The sequence below is a fragment of the Lithobates pipiens genome, unplaced genomic scaffold, assembly GCF_037356315.1.
Source record: "Lithobates pipiens isolate NorthernLeopardFrog02 unplaced genomic scaffold, aLitPip1_a1.2 Scaffold_8, whole genome shotgun sequence".
Classification (NCBI taxonomy): domain Eukaryota; kingdom Metazoa; phylum Chordata; class Amphibia; order Anura; family Ranidae; genus Lithobates; species Lithobates pipiens.
This window is the reverse complement of record NW_027507903.1, coordinates 561,467,888-561,477,974: the sequence shown is the minus strand read 5'-3', so window position 1 is coordinate 561,477,974 and position 10,087 is coordinate 561,467,888.

Sequence of the window (10,087 nt, the reverse complement as noted above, 5' to 3'; positions counted from 1 at the left end):
TGTGTATTCAGCAACAGAGCGTTTACCCTGTCGTAAACTATGCAACTTTGCTTCAGCCGTAGCGCAGCGGTTGGGATCATCAAAAACTTGATTCATTGCATCCTCGAAAGTCTGGAAATTATTCAGCATGGCACTGTCTTGTTCGATATAGGGGGAGGCCCAGGCTAGAGCTTCTGTCTTTCAGAAATGAATGCAGTGGGTCGCATTTGCAAATAGATGCGACACTGGTTAAGAAAACCTCTGTAATGGTGGCGGTCACCATTAAACTTGGGTGGGTGAGGCATATGGGCGTTAGTATCATCTCGGGAACGTAGATCCAGCAATTGTTTTGTCAGAGCACGGATCTCTTCATGCTGCTCCTTCACCACACCTTCCAGTATGGAGAATTTTTCTTGGTAAATGACACCGAACTCCTGCAGCTCTGCAATTTGCTGCCTGAACGGAGCCACGGCATTTGCTATAGCGGCCTCCATGTTTTGGGCCAGAATATTCTGTCACGATCAGGGGTCAGGCTCGAAGACCAATTGCTATAGCAGTTGCAGGATTACCACTAACCAGCAGGATAGGAACACAGGCCGTCACCCTGGCAGAAGACACAGGCTCACCTGAGGTGCGGAGTCTAAGTACTAACCGGTTTTCACCAGAGCTCCAGATGGTAGAGATGGATTTAGCTGCGTGTTAGTACCAGGTCGCGGTCCTCAGGATCGCCCCACCAGGAGGTGAGCAAGTCGGGGGTTCAGTAGCGGATGAGCAGGTAAGGATCAAACAGAAGCGTGGTCAGAAAGCAAGCCAAAAGGTCGGTAATGAGTTGTTGCAGATTGGGATCAGGCAGAAGCGTAGTCGTGGAACAAGCCAAGGGGTTGATAAGGAGCAGTAGCAAATATAAACGGCAGCAGAGAAGACAGGAGCGAGATACAGGCTGGAGATAGCACAATATTCTGGCAAGGAGGAAGTGCAGAGACATTGCTTATATCAGGAAGTTCATGGGAGGAGCAAAGAGTTCAAGGTTCAGCTGAAATCAAGGTACAAGGCAGGGTTGTCAAAAGGATCTGACAAGGAACTGTCCAGCATCTCAGATAGCTCAGAGAGAAGATTCATTGCCAGACGCAGCGGAGGTCCCGGGTTCAAGTCCAGGTCCTGACAATCATCTTTAGAAGAGGCTTTCTTCTGGGACAACAGCCATGCAGACCAATTTGATGCAGTTTGCGGCGTATGGTCTGAGCACTGACAGGCTGACCCTCCACCTCTGCAGCAATGCTGGCAGCACTCATACGTCTTTTTCCCAAAGACAACCTCTGGATATGACACTGGACACGTGCACTCAACTTCTTTGGTCGACCATGGCGAGGCCTGTTCTGAGTGGAACCTGTCCTGATAAACCACTGTATGGTCTTGGCCACCATGCTTCAGCTCAGTTTCAGGGTCTTGCCAATCTTCTTATAGCCTAGGCCATCTTTATGTAGAGCAACAATTCTTTTTCTTCATATCCTCAGAGAGTTCTTTGCCATGAGGTACCATGTTGAACTTCCAGTAACCAGTATGAGAGAGTGAGAGCGATAACACCAAATTTAACACACCTGCTCCCCGTTCACACCTGAGACCTTGTAACACAAATGAGTCACATGACACCGGAGAGGGAAAATGGTTAATATTTACAAAAATGTGAGGGGTGTACTCACTTTTCTGAGATACTGTACATACTCACATTGGTCCAAGCTGGAACTATGTAACTATGTAAAAATTGCCATACCTAGAAATCAAGAGCTGGTTTTAAAAAAAACATTGAAAATTACAAGAAGTAGGTAATTACCAAGGAACTGTTCTGGAGGATTCCTAGAAAAGGAATTACTGGAAAGTGTAATGATAGATGTCTGTCATCATCCTGTGACAGCACAACCGGGATAGATACAGTATGGTAGAAATTCTTGGGAGACAGAAGCATCTGCAGAAGGCAGAATGGCTAAGGCATTCCTACTTGACTCTGATATTTATAATCTGATGTCCCATGTGACCAAAAGACAATAAGAAGGTGCAGTAAGGCATGTAGGTAGGTGAGTGAGGGGCCTTCCGCAGAACCAGATACATTATGGTTTAAGATATGCCCAATGGCTTCAAGGGTGCAAAAACAACATATTGTTGAGAAATAATTTATTCATGTAGTGACTAATCAGTGCAATGGTTAGCTCTAGAATAAAGGTACCTCAAAAGGTCTAATTTAAGGTTGTACCAAGAGGTTCCTGTGCGCAAAGTATATAGGTTGCAAAATCTCATTGACGTTCCTGTAGGGTCATTATAGGTGTAAGCTAGTAAATACCAGGTCCACCCTTAACAGATCCATCAATCACGGCTCCTCTGTGCAGTGCCTCTCGACCAGTCCCTGCCATGGTTGTCAGCCTACAGGCATAGTACTGTTATATTGACATGTAGTTTTATATGCGCTTTAAATAAGAGACTTACAGTATAAATTCAAGCTCAACTCCAGCTAACACTGTTAAGGGCTATGCTTGCAGCTGTCCATGCAGAGATCTGTCAGCATTCCTCGTCTGTAAGCTACCTTAGTGTGGAAGCTGACAGTGAAGGCATCATGGGCTGGTCAGGGACTGACAAAGGGCTAGATGTGGTCTAGGGACTCGCCCCGCTCTAGTTTAGGCAGTTACAGCAACCGTTTTTTTTCTTTAGAAAGAGGAACTCAACTTTGCTGTTTCAAAAAAATTTTTATTTTTTTATTACCTGACTTACTAAGCCTTGCTCTACACTGTACCTTTGTTTGGAGCTGGCCACTTAGAAACAGGGTCTTTCTTTCTCATGTCAGAGGCTCCAGCAAAGGGTAAAGTGAGCAGTGTGTAGGCAGGTGCAGTCTGCTTTGTCCACTGCAAGTGGCGCTCTCCCACAGCAGCACTGTAGGGATAAGTCAGGAGGAACAGGGTTCCTCGGTTTCCTGGGTCACTGCTGAAGCTATCCCATTGGATGTTGCCACCCCATGTGACTCTGGCAGCCATCTTGGGTCAGGCAAAACCATTTTAAAGCCATGATTCCCAGGTTTAGCCTGCATTTGCAAGTTGGTAGAATAGGGACTGGTACGCCACCTAGCAGGGACAGAACTAGTGGCAGGGAAAGGTTCCTGATGAGGAGGAAAAGCGTAGGGCTCACAACTTCTCTGGACACCTGCATGTGTGGGACCTGCCAGGCCGGTATTCTCCCCCTCTGTTCAGGAGCTGTCAGTTCAACTGCATCCTGCTGTCTACAAGCTGTTGGAACTGTGAGTGTTCCTGGTTGGGCTAACTTCCCACCAGGTTATTTGTGAACTGTCTCTGCTTTATTTCAATACAAGTTCTTCATTGCACTGGGACTAAGTGTGTTATTCCCGCCGCACTTCGCTACACCCCACCTACACTTGGCAGCAGTCAGCAGGATATGTCCTTTCCTTTGCAGCAGGTGCATAATGAAGGCAGGTTTTGGAGGAAGTCAATTGTAGAGGGCAGGTGCTTCCCCTTCAGGACTGTTTATTAGGCAGCTGATCAGAGAGGCTGATTGATGGCAGTTTTGCTGTCTGTAGTGAGGAGACCTGGATGCTGCCTGGAAGTCTCCATAATCTGACTTTGACCAGCTGGGTGAGCTTACCTTTAACAGAGACTTTGAAATATTGTGTATGCTGTGGCTGGGATGCTAAAGGTCTGGCAAGAGCCTGCTTAGCCCTCTGATCCCAACATAGAGGAGGAGAGACATGCATGTATCAGATTCCGGACCAGCTGGTGGTGGAGCTGGCTATTAACATCCTAGAGGATGATTGCAACCATACGGTGATGGTGCTACCAGAACACGAGCGAGCTACCTTGGAACACATTGTATCACACCTGGATGGCCTGTTGGGGGAGAAGATACCGCTTCTGGAGCTGAGTTGAAGGTTCTTACTAAAGAAACAGCAGGAGGATGAGAATTTCACACATTACTCAGCAGCCGTGCAGAACCTGTGGAGGCGCCTGGAGATGCGCTGACATCACTGACGCAGACCTCATGCTAAGGGATGAGTTTATAGTGGGTTTAAATGCTGGGTTTAAATGCTGCCCCCCTCTGGAGGGCATTGCAAGAGAAAGCGGTTGTATAGTCATTTTAATAGGTTTAACCTACAGGTAAGCCTATAATAAGGTATGGTTTAGGAAATATTACCCTCGCAATGCGCCACTGACTGCTTCGGCGCATGCTCACAGGGGATTCTTGGCTGAAAGTCCGGCAGACGCCGGACCCTGGCGGAAAGAAATCTCCCACGTGCATGCGCGGGAGTGACAATTTCGCGGCTCCGGCCACTCACAGCGCCGGAGCCGCGATACCCGGAAGACACGCCGAGGGCACATGTCAGCTCCCTCGGCGTGGATCGGGCCAGATGTCGGGGCCTCGTTCTAAGGTATTTCATAATGAGCTAGTATGCGGTGCATACTAGCTCATTATGCCTTTTCCTTTGCAGGTAAAAAAAAAAACTTCAGTGGGTTTACTCCCGCTTTAAGGTGCAACCCACCACCTCCTTCCATAATGCAGTGGTGGGTGCAGTTGCACAGGGACCAGAAGCTTTAAAGGGATTTGAACCTGCATACTTCAAAGAGGATGCCCTGGCACTTTCACCCCTGTCAGCCATGCAAACTGCACTCGCCCACAATGAACACCCCTCCTTCAATTTAACACAAAAATAATTAACTTATAAGGAACTAAACATTTTGAACTTGGGACTTAAATGTGGCATCAAAAAGCTCATTAATAAATTCAGTGTTTTTATTGATATTCACAAATATATTAGAAAGTTGAACATAAAAAAAACATTTTATTGGAAGTAATCTCAGAATAGGAACCCCTGTGAGCTATCAAAATAAAGTGGTGAACAGTGGTTTAAAAAAATAAATCCTTCTTTAATCCTCCCAACAATCCAAACCACCAAGTAGAAGTGTTTAAAGGCTTGGTGTTGTAGGACCTGGAAGCCTTGAAACCAAAAAAATAAATAAGTGTGAGGCAAATAAATGAAGGTATTGAAATGCTAGAAAAGCGTAAAGACATCATTATATGCCCCGCGGACAAAGGAGGAGGAGTGGTAATACTCTCCAAGGATTTTTACCATAACCAGATAATAGATATGTTATCGGACACGGTGACTTACAGGAAGCTGGAGAAAGATCCCACCCAGCAGTATAGAGATCGGTTGGAGAAATTAATTGAGATAGGATCTAACACAGGGGTCTTAACAATTAAAGCGGGAGTCCGCCGGGACTCCACGTTTTTTTTTTTTTTTTTTTTAAAGTCAGCAGCTACAAATACTGCAGCTGCTGACTTTTAAAATAGTGACACTTACCTGTCCAGCGCGCCCGCGATGTCGGCACCCGAAGCCGATCTCTAGATCGACACTCGAGTGCTGCCGCCGCCATCTTGGGTATGGGAATCAGGAAATGGAGCCTTTCGGCTTCCTTTCCCGGTTCCCTACTGTTCCCTACGGTTCCCTATTGCGCGCTGCGCAATGAGGACGGTCCCCGCTGCCTCTGGGATCTGTGTGTTTCCCAGCAGGCAGCGGGGCACTTGCGGAAGGGGGCGGGCACTTGCGGAAAGGGGCGTAATGTACGCCCCTTTCCGCAGAGAGCTAGCCCGGAAGTGGGTGCAGTTACCTGGATTATCCAGGTAACTGCACCCCCCTCCCCCCTGAAAGGTGCCAATTGTGGCGCCGGAGGGGGGGAGGAATCCGATGAGCGGAAGGTCCATTTTAGGGTGGACCTCCGCTTTAAGGAAAGAAAATATCTTACACCTGCCAGCAGTCGGGTACCCAAACTTTATACCTTACCCAAAATCCATAAGGATCCAACAAACCCTCCTGCAAGGGCCATTGTTAATAGTATTGACTCATTTTCATCGAGATTGAGTCAATATTTGGATACATTTTTACAGACAAGTGTGGGAGACACTAGATCTTATTTACGAGACACAAAAAGTTTTCTGAATTACTTACAGAATGTGGATCTAGGTGGCAAGGAACATGTGTTCTTGGTGACAGCGGATGTATCATCGCTGTATTCAATAATCCAGCATGACGATGCTCTTTTGACCTTAAATTGGGCATTAACCACTTTCAGACTGGACCAATTTGCTGGTCAAAGACCAGACCACTTTTTGCGATTCGGCACTGCGTTGCTTTAACTGACAATTGCGCGGTCGTGCGACGTGGCTCCCAAACAAAATTGACGTCCTTTTTTTCCCACAAATAGAGCGTTCTTTTGGTGGTATTTGATCACCCCTGCGGTTTTTATTTTTTGCGCTATAAACAAAATAGAGCGACAATTTTGAAAAAAACGTATTATTTTTGACACATTTTTGGGACCATTGTCATCTATACAGTAATCACTGCTATATAAATGCAGTGATTCCTGTGTAAATGACACTGGCAGTGAAGGGGTTAACCAGTGGGTGGCAGTGTAGGGGTTAAGTGTTCCTAGGGGCGTGTTACTAACTGTGGGGGGGTTGGGCTTTCATTTAGTGAACACTGATCTCTGCTCCAATCACATGGAGCAGAGATCAGCGTCACTAGTTGCTAGGCAGAATGGAGAAATGTTGTTTACAACGGCACTTCTCCATTCGGCCGCTCCATGAGACGATCGCGGGTCCCGATGGCAGGGCGCGCTCCCGATGTGCCACTGGCGCGCTCCCGATGGCAGGGCGGCACATTTAAAGGGACGTACATGTACGTCCATTGGCCTGCCTGTGCCATTCTGTCGACGCACATCGTCATGCGCTGGTCGGCAAGTGGTTAAGCAAGAGAGATGATCTTCCACACAATCAGAAAATCTTCCTAAGAAATGCTCTGGACTTTTGTTTGAACCACAATTATTTTTGGTACAACAATACATTTTATTCTCAACAAAGGGGTGTTGCGATCGATGGGTGCAAAATTTGCATAGCTAATCTATTTATGGCTGAGTAGGAGGATAAGGTGATTTTTAACCAACAACATTCCGAGCTAATTTTTTATAAACAATTTATAGACAACCTCTTCTTTATTTGGACCGGTACAGAGACAAATATGAGAATTTGTGCAATATCTTAACGCAAATGATTACAACATCAGACTTACTTCAGAATGGCATAAGCAGGAAATCAATTTTCTAGATGTGGCTATCTATAAGAAGAATAATAAATTGGAAACAAAAGTATTCTTCAAGAAAACTGATAGGAATAGCTATCTACCAATATCAAGTGGCCATCACCCACAATGGTTGAAAAATATACTCAAGGGTCAGATAATGAGAGTTCGGAGAAATTACTCTGAATATGATAATTTTAACATACAGGCCAATGTGTTGGCACAGAGGTTTGTAGTCTGCGGATACGATCCTGCTATTCTGAATAAAGTGATTGAGGAGGTCGGGGACATTCTAAGACCATCATGCCTAGAAGAATGAAGGGTTACTGTTCCTGCAAATGAAACGGGCAGGAACACGCAAGATAAGGAATGGGGCTTCATCTCGGGATTTCATGCCCAATACAGAGAAGTTGAAGCCATCTTTAAGCGACATTGGTATGTCCTGTTATTGGATAAAAAATTGAGCACGGAATTACCAGCTAAACCGCAATTCATCTTTAGGAAGGCCATGAGTTTTGGTGACAAAATATTTTAAAAAGTGGTTGACCCACCAAGACGCCCACCAACCTTCTGGGATCAGAACGGCTTCTACGCATGTAGGAAGTGTAAGGCATGCAGAGAAGTATCCAGACTGATTCGGGCATTAGAGAATTTTACCTCACCAGTGAATAATCATCTATTCACGATCAATCAATTTATTACATGTAATAGTACCCACGTGGTTTATGCGCTGAGGTGCCCATGTGGTCTTATCCACATTGGGTGTACGAAAAGAAAGTTGCGCGTAAGAATAGCTGAACATATGAGACCATAATGTCTTGTTGCACTTCAAATTGAAGCATAATATGGATGCAACGTGCTTGGAATTCTGGGGGATTGAACAGGTTCAGCCACACTGGAGAGGAATTAACATGGTCCGAGAACTATCGAAAAGCGAAACTCAATGGATCTATTTAGTAGATGTACTTGCGCCACGGGGCTTAAACATAAAGCTAGATATTAATTGCTTTATCAGTGACACCTAACAAAGTAACAGCAAAATAAGTTAGTAAGATCATAAAAAAATAATTAAAAAATAAAAAATAAAAAAATTTAATATTTATAAAAATACTTGGAACAGATTTCTATAATCTTTATAATGTTTTTCTAAATCATTTATAATATGAGATGGGAATTATATGTAATTTCCATCCATGCTGCTGTATCTATAATATATCCTTGATTTTATCTGAGTTTATATATATATATATATAATTTTTTAATTTCTTAACTTTTGTAATATTTAGTATAGTGATTTTTGCTACAGTTGGTTGGTGGATATTCTATATTCCTGATAGAGAGATAGGAATTTTTAATAACTAAATTATTTCTATTGAAATTAATTTAGTTTCATAATGAATCAAGTACTAATCCTTAATATCGAAGAGCAAGAAGTCGAGGTTCCCTAATAGAGTGAGAAAGACAAAACAACTGCGGAGAACAATAATGTTTTCGTGCAGGTCCATGTTTCTCCCATAGGGTAATGGTCACGATTATTTGACTGGATAGGTAGTATAATATATATTCATATTTTAGGAGTTAAACATTTATCATTTTATTCTATGTATTTACACTATAGGCTTATCTATAGAGAAGCCATTTCAAATATAAGAAGTAGATATATGAGGTGTTTAGGATTTTATAATTTTTTTATGTAATTGACCCTGATCTGTATCTGGAAGTGGGCATATATGGTACAATGATCATCCGGCCGATTATAATTGTAGGTTATAATCTTTGACTGTATTTTAAATATATTCCATATATAATTTCAAATATGCACAATATTAAAGAAAGGGATCATTGCTGAATACAGATCATTTTAAAGATTATTTTAATGAATGTTCATCTTCTCATGTATACCATTCCTTAAGATTTATTATCACATCATTTATCTAAACGTTCCTATTAATTGTATTATTGGCCATAGCTCATAAGCGATATAGGCATGATATTTTAGAAGTATAAAATGCATGGATATGATTATTTTGAGGTCTATTTATTATATGTATTTTTTGTGTAGCATGTAAGATCTTACGATCAGCAAATCTCTCTTTGACATGCCCTATGGGGGTTCTGTGGTTTCTATTGGTCCCCTGCATCGTCTGTCAACGAGAATTAAATCCGTATTGGCCGTGGGGCCATAGAATTTACATAAAAGGCGGTCTTCCGGTAAGTAAGCTACGCCCTCGTCGGATATGATGAAACGCGTCAGTGTCGTGGCTTACCGGAAGTGACAAGTGCGCTTCAACGGTGCAGTCCGGCCAGCAGGAAGTTATTCAGGCATTCATCCGCTTTACCCAGCAGACGCTCCGAGTCCTTTTCAGTGGCAAGATCCTCCATAAACAGGCACAGTGCACTTTTGATCTATGCTTCATTTTTATTTTGTTTTGGTACGCATACTTTGTACAAGGGGGCTTTGTGATTTGAATAAATTATTATACGGTTTACACTATGTGGATATTGCATTCTTTTCACATGAACCCTTGAGCCCTTTGAAACAGTATACTGACACCTGGTGAATGGTGGGAGATGAGCTGGTGAAAGGTGGAATTACTATTCTCTTAAGGCGCTGAATTTTTGGCTGTTTGGTGAGTGCATCCCCAAAGGGGAGATTTCATCGCACAGGGTGATCCTTGGTGGAAGCTTTTCAGCACAGCTAAAAACATATCTTTCTTACCAGTTTATGTCTTCTATAAACAACTGATATTCACATTGGACAGTGGATGGGAAGCGCTGCTGCAGTATTATAAAGGACCTTGGTTTTGGTGTTTTAAATATTGCCGGTTTTATATGCAAACTGCACTAACGAAATTAGCTCAGGATGTGGCCACCTTGAAACAGGAGGAAACCTCCTCTAAGAAGGACCCTATAGGGTGAAGTCCCACTGTGCAGGGACCCCGAAGAGGACCAAAGATGCTGGCAGCGCAGCCACTACAG